The 22,689-nt window shown below is 33.0% G+C and overlaps 1 pseudogene; it reads left to right on the forward strand.

Moving 5' to 3' along the window:
* Positions 1-11,012: 11,012 nt before the first annotated feature.
* On the forward strand, positions 11,013-20,509 carry LOC133308260 (isoleucine N-monooxygenase 2-like; annotated as a pseudogene).
* Positions 20,510-22,689: the final 2,180 nt, after the last annotated feature.

Genomic DNA, 22,689 nt, shown 5'->3' on the forward strand with positions numbered 1-22,689 from the left:
GGCATCAAATACTGAAGATCACAGCATCAATCAAGAACAAGAGCCGTTTTGTTAACATGACTTGTGAAACAGCCGAAACTCCTTGATCCAAAAATAGCCACTTGGAGCTGATCCAGCTCATCAAACTGAACTCAATTCAGACCTGAAACAAATCGCAACTTGTTTAAATGTGAAGGCATGTTCGAATTCTCTTTTTTTAAATAAAAATTATGTATAAGTAAAAGTTAGACTAAATAAGTTTTGAGAAAAATTCTTATAAGGAAGTTCTTTTTTTATAATAAAAGAGAAAAAATTAAAAGCCAAAAATTACTATTAAGTTTTCTTAAATTATATGTATTTTTTTAAACAAAAAGGTATAAAGATAGAAATAGAATTTTCTTGAAACATGTATTTTTAAGTAACTTTTAATCTAAATTTTTTATCTAATCAACAAATAGCTTTTAACATTTTTTCAGTCATTTTTAACTTTAACTTATAAGTAATTTTTAATTTAAAAAAAAACAAACAGCTATTTTTCAAAAAAAATAAAATTATTCTTCATCATTCAAAAACAATGCAAAAACGAAAAACCACAATTGCAAACTCATACGAGCAGCCACAGTTAAAATTTCGAGAAAATTTTAATCCAACATGAAGTTTAGCAATGGAGTGAAAGTTGATACTGCTACTTCCAGGATTCTGTTCGATTCACCAAGTGATTGAAACAAAGAGCTTAAAATGAATGAAGGAAATGGTTTCTTCTTCTTCTTCTTTCTTTGTCTTCTTTAGCCGCCAGCAACTGAAGTGGCTGGGACCACCGGTCAACGAGGGTGGTGCCGCCACTAGGTACCGGCGTGGTTTAATTTTAAGGCCGGCGACGGGGGTGATCCACCAGAAAAGAGATAGGGGTGGTTAGGGCAAGCAGTGCAAAAAGAATTGAGAAATTTTGTAAACTCCGTCTTCGTTCTAGTTTTTTTCTTAAATCGTAATTTCTCTATTGATGATTTTTTATTTAAAACTTAGAATTCTTTCAATTGATTATTTAAGGGTTTTTTTTGCGTATTAATATAGATAAATTCTTTATATTGAGATTAAGATGTTGTGTTTTGGGACAAAAATCAAAATATTTTTATAAATATAATATATTTTACGGTTATAATAGTTTTTCTTATTATAATTTTTTAATTTTTTAACTCAAAAGAAGATTATTTTGAGAGTAAATATAAATAATTTATCTACATTTATTATAGAAACATTAAAACTATTATTTAGTTATGATTAACTAAACTTAATCACCTTATTATATGACTAATAGGTAAACAAAAAATGTGATATACTTTGGAAAATTAAACACGCTTTCAGATTGGTCCCATGTGCGGAAATGAATAGAATTGAAAAAAAAATACAACTAAATATTTTTTTTCTCCAATTTGACTCTTTTTTTTTTGAAATTGTTCCAAGGATATCCCACAGTCAAAAGGTAAGGACTAATCCTCTCGAAGTAGAGAGATCACGCGATCGTAGGTACAGCCTCTCCCAACAAAGCCTTTTCTATACACATGGCGAGGGATCGAACCCCTGTCAGCATGCTTAAAGAACCCAGTTATCTACCAACTGTGACGGGCTTTGTTGGTTCCAATTTGATTTTTCAAGTATAGTTTGTGAATCCTTTTTCTCTTTGATTTTTCTTTTTTTAAATGTCTGAGTCCTTTGAATCTTACGATACTATTATCACCACGTTCCACATCTTGCCAACCATGCAGAAAAATCCACATCTTGAAGAATAAGCTTTAATCCTAAGGGGGCGTTTGGTCGAGGATAAATTTTTTGAATACTGAGAAAATGTAATTGATAGGGAAATGGTTGGAAAGTGAGTTAGGTAGGAAAATGTAAAAAAAGTTGTTTGGTTTGAACAAATTTTACTGGGCAAATTAGGTAAGATTTATAAAATCTATGTTTGATTTGAGGTAAAATATAGATGGGAAAATAAGTGACAATTACGAAAATATCCTCTTATTAAAATTTTTAAAACAAAAAAGAAAAAGAAAAGAAGATAGAGAACAGAGACAATGGAAAAATATCCGTTGGCGAAAATATCCTTGTAAGCAAGTGGCGACGTGGCGTGCCTCTATATATATGCCTAAACTTCCAAACTTCACCGTGAACGTCCTTGGCGATCACCGTCTGAACCGGTGGTTCAGCCGAGTAATCCAATCGTGGAAAGATGGTTTCCACGCAGTACCTTGGAACAGAGAACCCCCCACCATTGTTTGCATCGGATTGAGTTAACGTCTTGGTAAAAGATGCAGGCTTTTCTGAACTCTCGGAGGCATCACCATCGAGACCACCACCATGTGATTGAAGAAGAGTGTTGGCTTCCACTGTGATACTCATACTATAGACACACAATCACTATCAATCAATCTAAAGCATAATTAACAAGTCAATAACAACGGTAGTTAAGGAGAACAAGAGGAAAAAAAAGGAATACACAGAGGAATGAAGTCAAAAAAGGAAGATAGTAGAATTAATAGGAAAAAAAAAACTGAAATAAGAATGAACTCATGGGATCAAAATTAGTGGGCTGTAAACTGTGAAGTGCAAAGTACAAAATACAGCCCAAAGAGAGAGAGAGAACAGAGACAGATACGTGCATGAATCAGATCTGTGACAAAGGAGGGAGGAGAGAAGAAGTTATGTTGGAACCAAACCAACAGAGAACATGCATGAATTAATAGAGGGAAAACAACGATCAGTAAGTTGCTGGAAGTTCAAAATAGAGGTGGGGCAGTGGTTTTTCAACGAAGGGACATAATACAAAGAGGGGTAAAGTGGGTTTTTATTCGCCGGACCAACATTAGAACAAATTCAAATCACAAAAATTTGAAGCTCTTGTAAAAACTTTTGCAACCAGATTCTTCAAAGCAGTGACACAAGCCTAGCTAAATGGCACAAAAGATGCGTCTCTCGAAAGCAAATCAGAGGGTATATTTGATAAGATTTGTTGTGGTCCATGTGATTTAGCCGGTTATCATCAAAAAACCACCTCCCCCTTTGCTTTTTAAACAGTGCATAAGCCTAGCTAAATGGCACAAAATTGAAAATCCTATGCATCGTGCTTCCCTAGGTTTTGAGCCATTTCTCCCTCCTCCAAACGCATGCTTCCCAAAATCCCAACATCATTTGCATAGGATAATTTAAAAAACCCCTCAACCAAACACCACCTAAGAGATTAGTTTAATGATAACAAGCATGTGATTTGTAGATAATTATACAGTCACATATTCTAATTTAATTATGTCGAATATTGGTGCTATATTTAAGAAATATTCTTGTGAATTCTTAACTTAACGTGGATGACCTAACTTTGAGCTAATTGGATAACTAAACTAGATGCATGTAAATTAACTCAAACACCACTTAATCCCAATACCAAAATGTTGGTTGAAGGAAATACCACTTTATATAAGTATTTCAACTGATTGAACTTGCTTTTCAAATAAAAAATTATTTAAAAAGTAGGTAATAGATTTTTTAAAAGTTTATAAGCAGTTTTGTCAATTTATACCACTGTTGTAAAACCTGGCTTGACCTGGCCGGGTCGGTTCAAAATCTGGCGAACCGGTCATCTGACCGGTTCGGGTCAAGTATTGGATCAGTCATGCATCGACCCGATCAAACCCAGTCAAAACCCGGCCAAAACCGGTGACCCTTGACCCGGTGACCCGGTCGGGTCATGCATTTAAAAAAATACCAAAGCTATTTCATCTTATAAAAAAAAATGTAGAACTCATTTGACCCGGTGACTCTTATTTATTTACGTTTCATGTTTTTGAGCTTATTTAGTGAACCTTGTTTAATTCATTTTATATATGGAGAATATAACTAAATTTATATGTTCATGTTTATATATATTTTTATATATCTATATATATCCGGGTCAACCAGTCCAACCAGTGACCCACCGGTCCGACCAGTGACCTAGTATCCCGACCGGGTCGATGCCCAGATCGGATTTAACAACACTGATTTATATCATATTATTTATTTTAAATAAAATAAATATTTTAGTTTTTTTTAATTTCTCATAGACCTAAGGTCTAATATGATTAAAATATATCAATAATATATAGGAGTATATTCGTTGATACTCCTGTAGTATGTGTTTCTTTATTAAAATTAGTAAAAGGTGAAACTTAACTGACAATAACTATAAAATGGTGGGCAATGGATAATGGAAAAAGTCAATTCTATTGTTTTTTTTTTTAATTTAATAAAGGATGCAGTGAGTCTTCGATATTACATAAATGTCAAAGATATTTTTTCATGATATGTCAAATTAGACCTGTAATTTAACTTACAATATATTAATTGATCAAATCAAGGTCAAAATATCCTATACAGACCTAGAAGCTAATGGGGCAAATTATAATAGAAAAAAATATTTAAAGTCATATGAAAGTTTTGAGGAAATTTGACACTTTACACAATTTTTTAATAATGTTTAGGTGGACTTGAAAAAAAAAATCACAGAAAAAGTAAATGATAAAAGAATAAGAGATCATGAGTAAACAGCATGAGACATATTTGAGGGCTTTTTGACCCTTTTGTCCCTCATTAATTAATTAATAACCAATTTTCCCCTGATCTAGAACTATCCACCAACCTGCCCCCTTTTAGTCGACTACCTTGCTTTTTTAATCGAGCAAATGGTCAAACTTCAGAAAGTGGACTACCGCATATTCAGTCGACTAGAAAAGCATCTTAATCGACTACATTTTTGGGATATTTAGTCGACTAAGTAACAATATTTAGTCGACTAAATATCGACTGATTTGTTTTTTAAAAACCCCCACATTCGGCAGAGGGGGAGTAGCAAACCTAATCGACTAAGGAGGCGGCCCAAACCCCAAATTCGCAGGAGCAGCTGAAGAACACCCCAAACCCTTCCCTCAGGCGTGTGGATTGCCCCCAAATACGGTTCAAATCGTGAAATCTGAAGGATAGGTAAGGTTTCTTAACTTGCATTGTGTTTTAGGTTTAGGAATTTTTTTTATTTGTTTGCTGTCCGAATTTGTGAACTCTAATCAAAGCGTTTGTTGTAGGTTTTGTAACCCTAATCTACTAAGGTTTATTTTTTTGCATTGTGTGAATTTATTTGTTTGAAAAGTTTGTATGTGGCAAAAGTTTGTATGTGGCAAAAGTTTGCTTTTGGTTTACAGCCCTTATGTTGCAAGTTTTCATTACCATCATGACATGTTTCATATAGTTAAATGCTGACATGTTTCATTGTAGGTACCCTAAACAAATGACGAGTCGCAGAAGACCAAGCGATGAGGGCAATGAGTCACTTGAGAGACGCACCAAGCATAGGCAAGAGCGGCCTTCTTCGTCAAGGCGACAAGACGAAGAGCCTGATACTGTTGACCTCCCGTATGGGTATCTGTTTGAGGACGACCTTGTCGTCCACGCTTCATTCGTACGTGACCATTTGAACCGGCCGTTATGTGCTCCAAAATCTTTGGATACAGCCTTTTTTGATAAGGAGGGATTTGAAATTGTGGTGGTGTTGGAGGCGGCACATCTGAGGGTGTTGGCCGAGACCCTATGTCCGTATTCAGAGCTTATGGTGCGGGCCTTCTACCATAACCTCAGCTACGTACAGGGCGAGCTGAGGTCGAGGGTCTGTGGAATAGAGATCATCATGACGGCACCTGCATGGTTGGAGATACTCGGCTATGATTTTGACTCTTCTCAGACTGTGGCGTATGACGCTGATAGTGGTGTAGTACTTCCAGGATATGTACGAGAGGATGCCGTGCAGGAGCAGAGAAGAGTCTGTGGGGAACACTTGCACTATACGGTGGGGTTGCTTTCTGTGGAGTCTCGTATACTACACTATGTCCTCACCCACGTTCTGTTTCCGCGATCTTTTAATCATTCCAGGGTGTTGGAACATGACATTCCCATTATGTGGGCTATCCGACATGCCCAGATGGTGAACTGGAGGCACTATATTTGTTGGTTTATGTTTAAGGCCAAACATAAGGGTCATCTTCCATACGCCTGTCTGGTACAGAGGATATTGGTTCACTTTGGTGTTCCCATGGAGACTGAGCTGTTGAAGAAGACCACGGGCTATAATTGCAAGTTCGGAAAGCGTCTATTGGAGCAGTGCAAGATTACTAAGAACACAAGATCGGGTGTGTGGGAGTTCAGTGGTATGCCCCAGGTTGAGGTTCCTTATGTTGCCCCAGATGACCATATTGTTGAGCCAGAGGTGGAGGAGGAGGAGGATGTGGCTGAGGTTGAGGAGATAGCTGAACCTGAAGGTGGATTTTCACTGCGTGATGTCATGAAGGGCATAAATGCAATGACAAAGAAGATAGGAAAGATGGCGCTGGCACATAAAAAATGGAGAAAGAAAGGGAATGAAAGGTTTAGACACATACAGGGAAGGTTTAAGGGTGTGGAAGACAGGCTTTCTCGTCTGGAGCTTGCAAGAGGTGGTGAGGTAGCTGAGGCAGTAGGGGATGGGGGTCATGTGTCAGATGAGGACGACTCGGAGACGGACACAGACGGGGATGAGGAGTAGATTTAGGGTTTACATCATGTTATTATGTTTTGTTCATGTATTTCCTTTAAGTCGTTGATGTAATGTAACTTTTTTTAATGAATGCAGAATTGTTATGTTTTTTGGATCTATGTTATGTTGTGTAATGAATTGAATTCCATTTCAATATTGTATAACTTATGAATGGAACCTTTTTAGCAATTTGATCATCACGGCACAAAACAATATTGAACAGGTCACATTTGTCCATAACACATCACAACAAATCAGTACATGTGTTTAAAAAGGCTACATCTTGTATTGTTAACCGTAAACAAACGTTATGACAACATACGACTTGGTTTTAGGAATTTAATGTCCACATGGGTTTTTTGACTCGGAAATTATGCTTCCTAAGTCACACTCCCTTGGTGGATCAGTGTAGAGTGGAAACCTAGGACAAAAAACATGTGTAATTCGGATTTGGGGTCCTAAACCAACAATTTAGTCGATTAACCTGTACTGGTTTAGGGTAATACTTTTTTTTGGTAATTGGAGTCAATCAAGTAAAAACTAATTATTACAAAAGAAAATATGAGATAATAGAGAAATTAATTATGTATTATATCAATGAGAAATTATGGGGTTAATTTTTTGTTATATATATGAATTATTCTTGTAAATTCCGAAGTTAATGCTGATTATCTATCTTTGAGCGGATTGAATAAAGACTAGATGGTGTAAATTGACTCGAATCCCACTTACCACAATATAAAAAGAAATGTTGATTGAAGGAACTGCTTGGATAGATTGAACTTACCATTCAGATAAAAAAAATTGAAAAATTGATTGAACTCAGTTCTGTAAAATAAATCTTGAGAAATGAATATAAGAGTAGAGTGTTTTTTATTAAAAAAAAAAAAGAAGTAATAAAAAATTGAGAAAGTAACTATAAAAATTAAAAAAATAAATAAATTTTATATGAAAAAATTTACCTTAATGAAAGTTTTTACCACTCTATACCTTTTTTAGGGATAGATAAATAAATTTTGACTCTTTAGAATGAGGCATGTACTTTAAAGAGTAAAGTGTTGAATTATAATCGTTGCTTATAAAATAAACGGCTAATATTATGATAAAAATATATTGCATATATATCAAACTATGAAATTATTAAAATATAACTCCGTACTTTATCCTTTAAAGAGGAATTAAATCCATATAAAAAAAGAGAAAAAAGAAAAAAGAAACAATGGGTGCTACTTGGTGGTAGGTGGATGATTATTATTAAATATCAATTTGGTGAAAGTTAATTAGTACAAAAGAAAATGGGATTTATTTTTCTCCTTTTAAAGGAGATAATGCTTTTTCCTACAGACTCAAAAAATACATGGGTCCATTCCATTTTTATTTTCTTTTTCTTCTTTTAGTGGGACCCATTGCTGAATTGTGTGTATGGCTGGAGGTAAAAAAATTTCTGTTGAAGGAGACACATAAAACCCAAAGAAAATATAAGGTAATATAGAAATTAATTAGAAGTTTTCCGCTTATTATATATTAGGTATTTTATTAATTACATTAATTTTCTTGTAATTATTTTTCTAAAATAAATCATATTTGTTTCCTTTTAAAATTATATAACTAATTTTATATTTCGTATCTATTATAATTAATATAAGGGGAATGATATTGTGACAACCAAGTTGTGTTACTACCAAGTGACTACCAATCAATCTCACCGTTAGATCGATTATGTTGATCCAACGGTTATATTTATTTTCATCTTTGTATGGTCATGATTCCCCATATTTAAAGTGAAAGCATTACATATGGAAAATCATAACCATACAAAGGTAAAAATAAATATAAAGTATTAAATTTGGGGAATCATGACCATACAAAAATGAAAATAAATATAACCGTTGGATCAATATAATCAATCTAACGATAAGATTGATTGGTAGTCACTTAGTAATAACACAACTTGATTATCACAATATTCTTCCCCTTAATATAATACTAAGAATGGTTTGCTGGATAAAGCCTCCAGATGGATCCACAAAGGTTAGTGTTGGTTGCAGTTGTCCACGTAGGCCGAACGCAACTATGCTTTGCCGAGCAGTTGTCAATGGTGGAGTCTCGTGTAAAAGAAATCCTCAAATGTGTAATTTTTTTTATTTTTTATTTTGTAAGCAAATGTGTAATTAACTATAATTAACACAAGTTCTGTGTATTAAATTTTGAGATATATAGTCCCACATTGGTTGCATATGTAACCAATGTGGGGTCTATAAGGTCTTGGGATACACCACCTCAAAAGCTAACTCAAAGGGTGGGAGTGCCCAATACCTTATAAACTTCACATTAGTTACACATACAACCAATGTGGGACTATATATCTCAACACACCCCCTCACACGAGAGCCCATTGGGCTTGAAGAGTGGACAATGCAACAGGCCCAGCCTACCTGTGCTAAGAAACGCCACAAGAGAAAGTGAGGGGTGGCGAGTTTCTGATACCATGTAAAGAATCTTGGGATAACTTCAAAATTAAGGGAAAACTTCAAAAATCACCCTACAAGTTTCCTCAAAATCACTTAACCCCCTCTCTGAAATTTTTAATCATTTACCCCTCACTTAAAGTTTCTTTATCACTTACCCCCTAATTTGATTTTCCATCTAAAATTTTGTTAACAGAGTTAAATTTTTTTTAAAAATACCAAAATTACCCTTAATAGAAAAAAGAAAAACATAATTTCCTCACAAACGTAGTTTTAGATGAACTCACAGAATATTTTCTTTAAGGTAGCCTTGTTAGAATTAGTAATTATTTAAATTGTTTCTTGCAAATCTCATTGCTGTTAAACACCACACTCACAATTATTGATGTAATTGTTTAAATAAAATGATTAAAGAGGCATCATTATCTTCAGCAGGTTTAGATCTTTCCTTTTTTGTTATAAGTTTTTCTGCTATTATATGACCAACAAATCTGACTTTATAAATTTATTCAGAGCCTCACTTTATTTTGCTTGCACAGCAACTGAAAAGCTTTACGTTTTGTGCTTCATATATGCTTTGTTTTCCCCTTAATCATATGATATTATCAAGCGAACATGCAGAAGGTGCTATTTTGTTGTTTTCTGTGTCGTTGAGACTTGAGAGTAGAGGGAGGATTCAATTGTTGATTTACATTCATGTCTTGCTTACGTGAATTTGTCTAAAATTTCGTTTTGAGGAAATTATGTTTTTCTTTTTTCTATTAAGGGTATTTTGGTATATTTTTAAAAAATTTAACCCTGTTAACAAAATTTTGGATGGAAAATCAAATTAGGGGATAAGTGATAAAGAAATTTTAAATAGAGGGTAAATGATTAAAAAATTTGGGAAGGGGGTTAAGTGCTTTTGAGGAAACTTATAGGATTTTTTTTGAAGTTTTCCCTTAAATTAATAAATAATTTATCTTATGTTAAATAATTAATTTAATACATTTGATATAAAAATTCTTTAAAAAAAAGATAATTGAAATTTTTTGTATAATCTTAACATTATAATAATGGTGAGTTCAAAATTTGATTAGAATTTTTTTCCCTAAAATATTCTTTTAATATATTTCAAGGAAAACATATTTTTGTAAACAAAAATATGTTTTTTTTCTTTGGCGGAAACCATTTTGTTTAAAAACAATTCATCTAAAATAAAAAATTTGGTATGAGTTTAATGTTTCTCACGAGGTAATTTAATCGTGGGAAACATTAATTTTTTAATATTGACCATATTTATTTACCCCATAATACCAACCAAGCAATTTAATGAGATTGTTTATTTGGCAATTTAATGAGATTGTTTATTTGACCACATCACACTGTTAGAACATATTGTTTATTTGAGGACTATGTCCCTCAGAAGCGTGTGACGGAAGCACCTAAAGAATTAATTTAATCTAAAATCTTAAATTGTTGGGCGATGATTTTTTTTAATATTTTATATATTTCTCTAACATGTGCTTCTCTCACGGGAGAGTCTATTGGACTTGAAGGATAATAATATATAAGCTCACCCACATTTAATAAGAAACGATCCATAATACTAAATTAATTATTAATTAAATGAGAATTGTGTTGATCGAATTTTTGATATCTAGGCTCTTATATCACCTAAAGAATTAATTCAATACAAAAGTTTAAGATGTTGGTGAGGAACTTTTTTTTAACTAAGTTTTAATGGTTTATATTATTCTTTAATAAAGGGATAAATATTTGGTACCACGGTTGTATTCAAGACGGTACAATATTTTCCCAATTTTAAAAAAAAGTGCAATGTGATGAGAAAAACAAATTTTAAAAGTGTTAATTTTTTTTTTCAAAAGTGAAAAAAATGTTGTACCCAAGTCAACTACCAAAGATTTAATATCCCTAATCGAGGATAACCCTCCATTATATACCTTTTTACACTCTTTTCTTTAATCCAACTCCAAATTATGGAACCTGCATTTGCCTCTCAACATTCTCACCATCTATCACTAGGGTTTTGGGATCTCATTCCCATACTACTCGGCTTTATTCTCCTCCTCAAATTCCTGAAACATTACTGCATTGATAAACCCCAAAACACTAAACTCCCTCCAGGTCCTACACCATGGCCTATAGTTGGTAATCTTCCTGAAATGCTTGCAAACAAGCCTACATTCAGATGGATACAAAAGCTGATGAATGATCTAGACACCGAAATTGCATGCATCCGTCTAGGCAAGGTTCATATCATCCCTGTGACAAGCCCAGAAATTGCACGTGAATTCTTGATTAAAAATGATGCTATTTTTGCTTCAAGACCCTTGAACTGGTCCAGTGAGCATGTCTCAAATGGATATCTGACCGCAGCACTCGTACCCTTTGGAGAACAATGGAAGAAAATAAAGAAAGTGCTTAGCAATGACTTGCTTTCACCTCTAAGACATCAATGGCTTCATGACAAAAGGGTGGAAGAAGCTGATAACCTTGTTCGTTATGTGTACAACCAATGCAAAAATAATGGTGGGCCTTGTGAATGTGAGGGTTGCTGCACAGAGTTATGCTGGGAATGTGAGTAGGAGGTTGGTTTTCAATAAAAGGTACTTTGGAAAAGGTAAGGAAGATGGAGGACCAGGCTTTGAGGAAATGGAGCATGTTAAAGCACTTTTTATTGTGTTAAAGAACACCTTTGCTTTTTCTGTTTCTGATTACCTGCCATGTTTGAGAGGACTTGAGATGGTCATGAGAAAAACATGAAGAATGCTGTTAAGATCCTAAAGAAATATCATGATTCTAACATTAAGGAAAGAATTCAGCAATGGAAGAATGGGGAAAAGAAAGATGAAGAAGACTTGCTTGATGTTCTCATCTCACTAAAAGATGCTGATAACAATTCACTGTTGACTGAGGAGGAAATTAAATCTCAAATTATGGTAACACTCTTATTTCTCTAATTTTACTTCCAAATTTTGACACTTAAACATGGTGGCACACTACTCATCATGCATGGGGACAGTGAAAATTGGTGGCGCGGTCACGTCATTCTGCAAATCAATGCATGTGATTTCATCTGCATATATTACCTGATATTGTCCTTCTTCTTTTTTTAATGCCTTTCCTTGAGTGTGTACTAAGCTTCCCTCTAGGTTTAGTATGATATTGAAAATTGCTTTAATTTTATTGAGTGATTATTATTATATTTATTTTTTTGAGTATGTTTATCTCTAAAGTAATAAGGTGATAGTCTATTTATCCTTAAAGTAATTATTTATTGACTTTAATTTAAAGCAATCTTTTCTTTTCTTTTTCCTTTTTTTGGTAAGTTTTTTTATTTTTGTAACATCCAACTCAGAAGATTTATGTTTTGCATATACGACAAAGTTTATTAATTGAGATGCTTTATCGATCTAATAAGGACATGTAATTATATTTTTCTATTAAGTTAATTTTAATGTCACAATAATTCGTTTTTTTAATACAATATTGGTGCCATGATATTTGAACTTATAATCACTCATGTAAATTATTCAAGTCCCTTATCACTAATACACACCAGCTGGTGGCTTAATAATAGTAATTCTTTAATTTCTTTATTATTTATGAATTTATTTTATTAAATCTTTATATAAAAAATATCGTTTATATTTTTAAAAAATAATTCTACACACTTTGTGACTTTTTTGTGTGGGTAAATACACACTTTGTGACTTTGTGTATAGTACTTGACTGTCTAAACTAATAAAAATTTGATATTATTTTTGTTGTCATGAAACAACTTTCCGTAGATAAGTTTTTATGCCACTATAAGTTATACAAATTATGTTGATTAAGTTTATAAAAGAAATTCTGATTCCGAAAATATAATAGTAGAAAATGCCCTATTATTGGATGGGAGCAATGTTGTCAAACTCGAGTTTCTACGTAGAAACGAAAATAAGTGGTAGAAACGTAAAACGTAGAAACGACACGAAACGTAAAGTTTCTACTTTCTACTACTTAAGGTCCAGATACAAAATTATATATATGCATGCACTACAAAAAAGGCGGAGTGTAGGGACATTAGTTTAACCACATTTATATTTAATGTCGTAAAATCATTTTTTACTACGCAGTTAATGTGGCAAAATAACTCATGAATCATGATCCATCTGTTAATCAATTACACAATAAATATTTTCTTATTCTCACTTATTTTACTTCTCATTTCTTCTCTTTTTTTCTTTTTTTATATTGTTTCGCTTCTCTCCTAAGCCTTTTTCGTTCCTTTCTCCAAAATACGCCTCATTTTCCTTCTGTACCCGTGGAGGTATATGAGTCAATGTGTCTTTGCTCGACTCTGCAAAGAATCGCAATGAAAGATTCTAGGATTTTTCATCTGAAAAGTCAAACAAGGCACAACATAATTAGTAAAACCTAATTTTTATTTGTTTCTTTTTTTCCTTTTCTTTTTTCAGATTCAATTTCTCTTATTGATTTTCTTTTCTATGGCCAAATCACAAACCAGAGCTTGAATGCAGCATTTACTTTCGTTTTTGAAGATTCTATGGATTTATCATCGATCTCTGGGATTTCATATTCAAATCGCGAGGAAGATGTTACAGTACGTTTGAATCCGAGCTTTTATTTCTTACGATGTTTCTTTGTTAAATCTCTAATTCTACCACTTCAGCGTATGAATTGTGCTGCTGATAATATTGACACCATAAACATGTAGATTTACTGGGCATAGCAGAGAGTCTTTTGGATTTCTATTCATTATTGAATATGAATCTTGATTTAGTGGTCGTTTTTATAATTAAATTTTCTATGATTAGTCGGTGTTTGAGTTAAGGGGATTTGTGCTCTTAATTTCCACATTACGTTCTGGAATATGCTCTGATTTGTTTTTATTTTGATGCTGTAACCATGAACGAGAAGGCCAACGTTACGAAGGAGCTTAACGTCAAGCACAAGAAGGTTTCTCCTCTTTTATTTTTGTTGATTTGCACATTCATCTACTCGCAAATTACCTCAGATCAATAATCGTTAATTGTCGAATTTGAATCCATCATCGTCCGCTATTTATACATCAATGTTAGGATTAACCAATCAGTATATTGTGTGTTTTGGTAGTTTGGATCCTTTTTCTGATGCACACACTTGGTTTCGCATATTTTTCTTTGGAGATGCGTAGGTGCTATTTGCATGCCATGTGAAAGATTGTGGAGCTATTGGAAGCTTTGCTAATTGGATTTTTGGAAATCTCTGTCGTTATTTTCCAGAATAGTCCAAACTTTTTTTATTTTTATTTTTTTTGTATTTTTAGTTGTTTGTTTCGGTAATTGTGAATTTCTAATCTTAAGGAGGATATAATCCATGATGAAGAGAAAGGAAAAGACATTGTGGGGATCTTATTCGGTTTTTATAAAATTATGGTTTAGTATTCATTTGTATTTTGAGCAAAATAAATAAATAAGTAATTGAAGACTTAATTTGTATCTCAAATGTGAAGAAGGACCAAGTTCAATTGATTAGGGGAGGAGTTTTCCTTGTAGTCACAAGTGTCTGAATTCTTTATGTATGTTTGTGATTATGCTGATTTATATATAGTCAGCGTGTTTGTCTATTTTAGCCAACACAGTGTTAATATTGAAACTAATATGCATAAACGTCCTTATTTTTCATTATAGCAGTCAATGTTTGTATATATTTTTTAATCAATTTTTCTATTCTTTTCAGAACAAGGATGTAACTGATGCAATTCAAAAGGTTGCTGCTGCCTACGATTGTAAAATTGTTGAGGGTGTTCTTAGCCAACAAATGGACCAGTTTGTGATTGATGGGAATAAGGTTGTGCTTAGTTTGTCTAATCCAGATACAAGGGTTGATGATGCAGAGTTTTAGGAGAATGAAGTTTTTATGCTTTTATTGAGAATGTGGCTCTTACTAACATACATGCTTAGCTCACAATAGCAAAAGTTAATTATGCTTATTTAGTGATTAATTTAATATGATCTTGAAAAATGAGATACAAGTCAAATAATTTTATATAATCAAATGGGAAATCTTTAATATGCAGCATCCAGAAGATATGAAGCAGCAGGGTGGCTGAGAAAAATGGTTGGAGTTGTTGCAGCTAAAGATTTACCAGCAGAGCCCTCGGAGGAAGAGTTTAGGTTTGGTTTAAGAAGTGGGATTATCCTCTGCAATGTTATAATAAGGTTCAACCTGGAGCTATACCCAAGTGGAGAGTCCTGTTGATTCTGCACTGATCCCCGATGGGGCACCTTTATCGGCATATCAGTATTTTGAAAATGTGAGGAATTTCCTGGTGGCTGTTCAAGAAATTGAACTTCCTACCTTTGAGGCATCTGATCTGGAACAATAATTTGAGGTCTATTATTGGTTATGCCATCAAGGCCAACAATAATTTAAAGATTTTGGAGCATTTGAGGCAGTTGGGTTGTGGTGCTGTGCTTGTAAGGGGGAATGAGCTTAGACTGGCTCTTCGTGCTGGGTTTGATCCCACAAGGTTGAATTACACTATGTGTCTATCTATTTGTTTTTTTAGGATCCTTTATGCACCTATATATATATATATATATACACACACACACATCATTTGGAACTTACTTAGCTTTGTTTCAAAATTATATTTTTTGGCATTTCTCTCAACTGGTTCTTAGTAACATTTATCTTTTTTTAAAAAAAATAGGTGTATCTTTAATGGAAATGGGAAAATTTTGGAGGATTTGGTCTTGGCTGCCAAAGAAGGTTCCATTATTATCTTATGATCTCTCTTCCACTAACATTGTAAAATCCTCCATTTCATTATTTACAGTGGAGTCCCTCTTCTGCAGTGATTCCTTTTTAACCATGACTAGAACTTGACCTCCATTGTAACCAAAACTTTATAACTAGTTGTGACTGACTGCTATCTACACAACTAGTTAGTCGGAGGATGAGAGAAAAAAGAGTGTCATTTAAATGGATGCAGTTGTATGAGGTAGTTTTTTTATTTATTTATATTCCTTTGTTGTTGTCATTTTTGTTCTTTCTTTTAAACTTGGTTATATTTTAGATGAAAGGGAAGTATTAAATTTAATCTCTCTTTCTTTCTTTTTCCCCAAAAAAAACATCAATTGTGAATAGTGCTAATTAGTTAACATCCTTACAGCTGTTAGAATTAAGTACATGTATAATGAATAGTATTAGCTGTTGATTAGCTCTAATTAAGTGATGATTACTGAACATATTATAACTATATATGTATGGACTCATTAGCCACATGGTTTTTCCTCACATCCTCTTCTAATTCTATCCAGGCAAAAGTAAAGGAAATGGCTCAGGCTGAGAACGAAGCACTTGACCGAATCAAGAAACTCTACTAGAAAGAAGATGCAAGTATGCCCCTAGCCTCTTTTTCTTTTGGCTAAATCAAGTATGCCTGGATTAGACATTGATATGGAAAAGAAAGTGATAGAGGAGATACTGAATCAACATCGAGAGGAGAGAGCCACAGAACATGATATTACAGTGGTCATGAAGGACAAATAATCTAAGTCTAAGAATAACCATAGTGAATGGGTTACGACAGCCAAACCTCAATTAGGTCCTGGAATTTTAGAAAGTGTAGCTGCAGCACTAAAGACAACAGGGGAGAACATTGATATCTGTCATTCTATAAAAGGGGAATAGCGAGATGCTCTTACTGCTCTTCTTGGGGTATGTACTCTTTCTTTCTCTCTCACACACACAGGGACAAGCCATAATAAGATCTTTGGAATCCATATAACTTACTAATTAATAATAGATTAACAAATGAATATATCAAGTTAGTTATATGTTCATCAGACTGTATTTATGTTTATGTACACAAATCGTTCCTCTTGATACAGATCCCCATGGTGAAATAATTTTCAAACGTACTTGTTATTTATCATAGGTCAATCTCACTTCCAAATATATTAAATGAGCCCCTTCTGGTCTCTACATTTATTTCAGCAAACTTTTTCATATATCAGAAGTAACAATTATTACTATTATTTTATTTTCATGGTGTGTATATTATGTAATCCGTTCCTTAAATTATTCTGATCTCACTATTGTTATTTTTTTGTTTGTTGCTTACACTAACTTGATTTTAAATAATGTACAATTTAGCACTGACTTTCACCGATCAAATAAAGTGGAATGGAATGTGTAACATTGTTGTGGTATATAGATTCATTGTGACTTATTTTCACATAGTTTTGTAAGACTGGATTTTATTAATTATGATGGATCTTACTTGTAAGCGTATGACATTTGCCTGAGCTTCTTTATTAGTCTAACTAAATTTATTTTACTTTTTGGTATTATTTTCCATTAAATACTACTGTTTTGATTATTAAATTTTAAAAATCAAGGCGTTGTCTATTACCTAGATGTTATTGATAAGGTGTGATTAATATAGTAGAGAAAAAGATATAGAAGTTTAACTGCATGATTAGGCTTTAAGTGATGAAATGAGTAAACTTATAAAAAGTTCTGCAAAATTAATATATTTGGTGCTTTTCAAGCAAGCACTTGAGTTTATCTTCAAAATCTAATAACAGATTTTTTAACCATTCTTTTAGATCGCTATAAATATGGCATTTTGTCTTAGGCTTTTAAAAAAGGTCTATTTTTTCTGTTCAAATTTCTGCTTACTAGCTTTATTTAGTCATGTATTTTTTTGTACATGGAATGCAGATTCCAAACTGGCTTGGAGAAGAGTCCACTGGGTTTACAAAAGACAACCTGTTCACATTACTCGATGCTTATATGGCATCTCAGTATAGAAATGTATGTCTAAAATGCTTATAGAAAAATTTAAAAACTTAACCAATGCCCTGATATACGCATGTTAATAATGAAATGTTGCATGGTTCATTTTATCAGGATAGATTATTATCAGGATAGATTATGTAAGGATATAAGGGCAAACATGTTCAAGAATATTGCACACCAACTAGATCCATCTACTAACCACTTTGTGAATGATTTGGAGTTGCAAACTCATCATTTCTTTTTTGACTTTGGAATCTTTCAGAGATGGAATGATGACCGTTCAGTTATTATTGAAGTATTTGGTTAGCAAACTCAGATTGGAGAGGGAGTCAAGGGTACCTTCAATAATCTTTTTAGCTTTTTAAATAAATATAATGTATGTGCTTATGGCAAGAAGGGACTTCACCTTTACCAGTGTAATTATTCCTATTTATTATCATCTAATTAAAGATAGAAAGAAATGAACTACATATATAGGGGTTGATTCTCATTCTGTTATGTATTCCTTCCCTTTTTTTTTCTCTCTTACACGATTCTGTTATAGTAGTGATGGTCTATTGGTTCATTGTGTAAAGAGTTATTTAATTTTTATAAATTAAAATTTAATAAACAAGAGATAGCTCCTTAGATATCAAGGAAATCTTCAGAGTTACAGAGTATGATTTATATGTTTGATTCTTATAGTTGCTTTGGCTCTTACTAGTAAAAATAATTGAAATGAAAAGTGAGAAGAACCAATACTTAGCATTTTACTTCTAACTAATATTTCTTTTCAATGAAGTTTCTTAAAAAACTTCGTAGAGTTCTCACATATAGATCTCATTAATTAATTTGGGTAGAATTTCTTTTCGGTAAAAGGTTAATTGACCAAAAAAAAAAAGAATTCGGGCAGCGGGATAATATAAAAGAATTAAAAATGTATTTTTTTTTTTCCATAAACATTAGCCACATTTCAAATGTGGCTAACGTAACAAAAAACGTGGCCAAAATAATGTTACCACACTCAAGACAGCAGTAGCAAAGCGAGAAGGAAAATGTGGCTAAATAAATGCCACGCCATGATTAGCCACGTTAGGCAATACTGTGGTAGTTTGTTTTAGCCACATTTTTTGTTAACTTTTGCCACGTTTCTAAATGTGGCTAAACAGATTGTTTTTTGTAGTGATGTAAAAAAATATTACATAACAAACATGTGTGTTGAGTCACTTATCTATCTAAAAAGGAAAATTAGTTTTGATAACCAAGTATCAAAATTATAAACAGTGATAACTAACAAATAATGGATATCCAATATGCTCTAATTGCTTCATACACTACAGATTTTGGATCATCGCTCATTAGGATATAATTCCACTTCTTTCAATGCACACAATGATCCAAAAACACAAAACGATTCTCATAGCATAACTTATAATAGAATTGTAGTTTTATAAGACATAATTATAAAAGACATATATCCAAACAAAAAGATATCAAGATACTATGCATATGATTGGGAAAAATGAAAATTAGATTTTTTTTAAATTTCTTTTTTGTAAATCTTTTTTTTTTAATTTTTTTTCATTTTAAGTAAAAACTGTAAAAACGTAAGTTTTTACCGTTTTTACACGGCATTTTTATTAGTTTTTACCAAGGACAGTTTTTACTTGCGTTTTAACACGCATCACTCTAGTAAAAACGTAAAAATGTAAATTTTTACGTTTTTACACTAGTTTTTGACAACAATGGATGGGACGGTTCATTTATATAATGAATTTTCCAGTTATAGTAGATACTAATTAATGGGAAATTTTAAAGAACTTATAAAGAAAGTAAAGTGAAGTAGGTAAGAAAGTATCCATCTTTGAATTTTAATAGTTTAAGATAATAGTGCACTTTAAACTAAATTAAGAATAAATACACTCTTATTTGTTTGTTTTAAGGAGAGTCTTATCTCTAATTAATACCTTTAATTAATACTATTATTATAACACCCATATTTAAATTTTAAAATTTCTTTTCGTTCTCAATAAACATAAATCATAAATTGTTGCAGGAATTGATGATTGCATCGGTGGATAATCCATCAAATGCAGTTGAATGGGGACTTGCTGAAATGATAAATCAACCTAAGCTACTTCCAAAGGCCACTGAAGAATTGGACAATGTAGTTGGTATGAGAAGATTAATTAGTGCAAGAATCAGATATTCCAAAGCTCAACTATGTGAAGGCTTGTGCAAAAGAAGCTTTTCGCCTTCATCCCATTGTGGATTTTAATGTTCCCCATGTTTCCATGAGTGACATAGTTGTTGCTAATTACTTTATCCCAAAGGGAAGCCATGTGTTGTTAAGAAGACAAGGACTTGGCCAAAACCCAAGAATTTGGAAAGAACCCCTTAAGTTCAAACCAGAACGTCATCTTAAGAGTGATGAGTCTAATTTGGTTTTAACAGAGCCAAGGTTGGACATGATAACATTTAGTGCTGGAAGGCGTATAGCTGTCCAGGATTCATGCTTGGAACTGCAATGACTGTGAGGCTATTTGCAAGGTTGTTGCATTGCTTCACTTGGAGTGTGCCACCCAATGAGTATAGCATTGACCTCTCTGATTTTGAAGGAGATACCACCAAAGCTAAGCCACTTGTGGCATTTGCAAAGCCAAGGTTACCATTAGAAGTTTATGGTCATATTAAGTGACCTTGTGAAGCCATTTGCGTCCAAAATAAAATGCTGAAATAGTTGAGCTATGCTTAAATAATACAATAATGGATGAGTTTGAGAAGTCTGTTTACTATAAAGTCGTTTATGTTTGTTTGGAGGTTAATTTATCAAAATTAAATAAAAATTATTAAAAGGATATAGTTTTTTAAAAAGTATTTATCAATTTAATATAACTTGACTGTGTTTGATGAGATGGGCCTTACTAGTGACATCAACTTTACAGGTGGAAAAATAATTCTAACTCATTTATCTTACGTGCCATTAGAATCACTCGTCCCATTATTCTTCCCAAGTTCACTTTGACTTTGACTTTGACTTTGACTACGAGCAGGGAAGTGTCTATTTCTACAGTTGAAAATTGGTTTTATGTAATCTTCTAATAGAAATTGTCTTTTAAGGCAATATAGTGCTACTTTCATTCATTTCTTATGTCCTCTAATGATGTCGTGTCTCATATCTCATCAGAAAAATAACGATTTGTTTAGAATATGAGATCCGAAACCAAATCCAATCGGATTTTGAACATCTCTACTCCTCCGTTGAAATGGAAGCATAAGGCTTAGTATGACTTTCAACCTTTTCTCCCTTCTGTTCGAAGCGATCTTGTTAAAATATAGAGTCTACGTAGAAACGGTACGGGTGAGCTGAAACATAATATCATAAAACAAAAACAAAAACATAAGAGTTTACTATTGTTGGGTGCTAGGTGCTTTGTAGGACGTTCCCTTACTTAGTCTATCAAAAGAAAACTCATTCGTTCTTAAGATATTGACCAAATCGCGCAAGTGCACGCATCAAGTAATAAGTGGGATTATTAGTGCCCAGATTAACTGTTTCCACGAGGATAGTAACTCTAAATAAACCAATCTTTAAAGAATTTGGAAAGAATAAAAGAATAGTTTTGAACTGTTCTGTCTTTTGTTCCCTAGTATCTTAGGGACATTCCTCTAAAATAATAGGTTCAGATTGACTCTAAACAACTCCTCGCATCATTACATATTCAATCCTTCCTGATTGCATTGGAAGTTTGGTGTTTTGTTAATAAGATAACAAATATAGAAATTAAAGTTAACAATAATTCAGAGACAACAGGGAGGTGTGATTAATAGAAAACAATTTTAACAAAAGGAACGAATCCACTATTCCATCCTTAACTAGCTGTGTTCTCAACCCAAGACTTGACCCTTTTGAATTTGTTCAAGTGTTTTCAGTGCCAACTCTGATTCCTCAACTCATGGACTAAATGGCTCATAAGTTTTCATATTCCTATGACTTCTTTGACTCCAACAGTTACTAAGTACAGAACCTTCAGGGAACAAGGTGGTTCCTTATTCTTAAGGCAACAATTAAGATTGTTTTCACAATCTCATCTTCCTCCCATGATTAAGGTGTCTGAAATTCCTTCCTTGAGGAAGTTCCTTTCTCAGTTGTGTTCAATTTCCATTGATACCCAAATAATTAAAATTATTTAAATCATAAAAATGCAAAAGGTTTAGCGTAAGAGTTTTAAACACATTTCATTAAGAACTTCACAACTTTTTCATTCCAAAATAACTTAGCCTATGGCTAAAGTACAAACATAGTTATCTCAATCTGAAGTCCCATAGACCCGAGATTCAGATTGAAGAGAACAATTGGATGAAAATAGAAATAACAGACTTATATTAATAAACACAAGTTGATTACAACAATGAGAAATTAAATGGAGAAAATGGAGGTTTGCTCGAGAAGAGTCTCAAATGGTGATGAAGAATGTTGAGAATATTGTTGTCACTTAGCTATTGTTAAAAACTATACAAGTTATAAAACAGAAATTTAAACTATGAAGTCTATAGTCTCTTTCTTAAGGAACGAAATGCTTTCTTCGTCTTGGGCTTTCCTATTTATAAGCTCAGAAAGGTGATGGCAAACTTGTGATTTTCCATCAGCTGTTCCGTGTTTGTATGGAGAGGTGGTGGACTGCTGCTCTGACAGGTGAAGAAAGTTGTTCGAAGTGACAGCTTGGGGTTGAATTTTGCCTTTTTGCTCTGAAACCCAAATGCATTTTCTATCCTTTCGACAAATGAACACTCTTCCTTTTCTGCTATACATGCTCATTGCCGCTTAATTACCATGCACTCTCTGCTTTTGGAAGCTTTTTTTCAAGTTTTTTCTTG

This window comes from Gastrolobium bilobum, unplaced genomic scaffold (genome assembly GCF_033153095.1).
Source record: "Gastrolobium bilobum isolate Gb01-03AN ecotype WA unplaced genomic scaffold, APGP_CSIRO_Gbil_v1 utg41985, whole genome shotgun sequence".
Lineage (NCBI taxonomy): Eukaryota > Viridiplantae > Streptophyta > Magnoliopsida > Fabales > Fabaceae > Gastrolobium > Gastrolobium bilobum.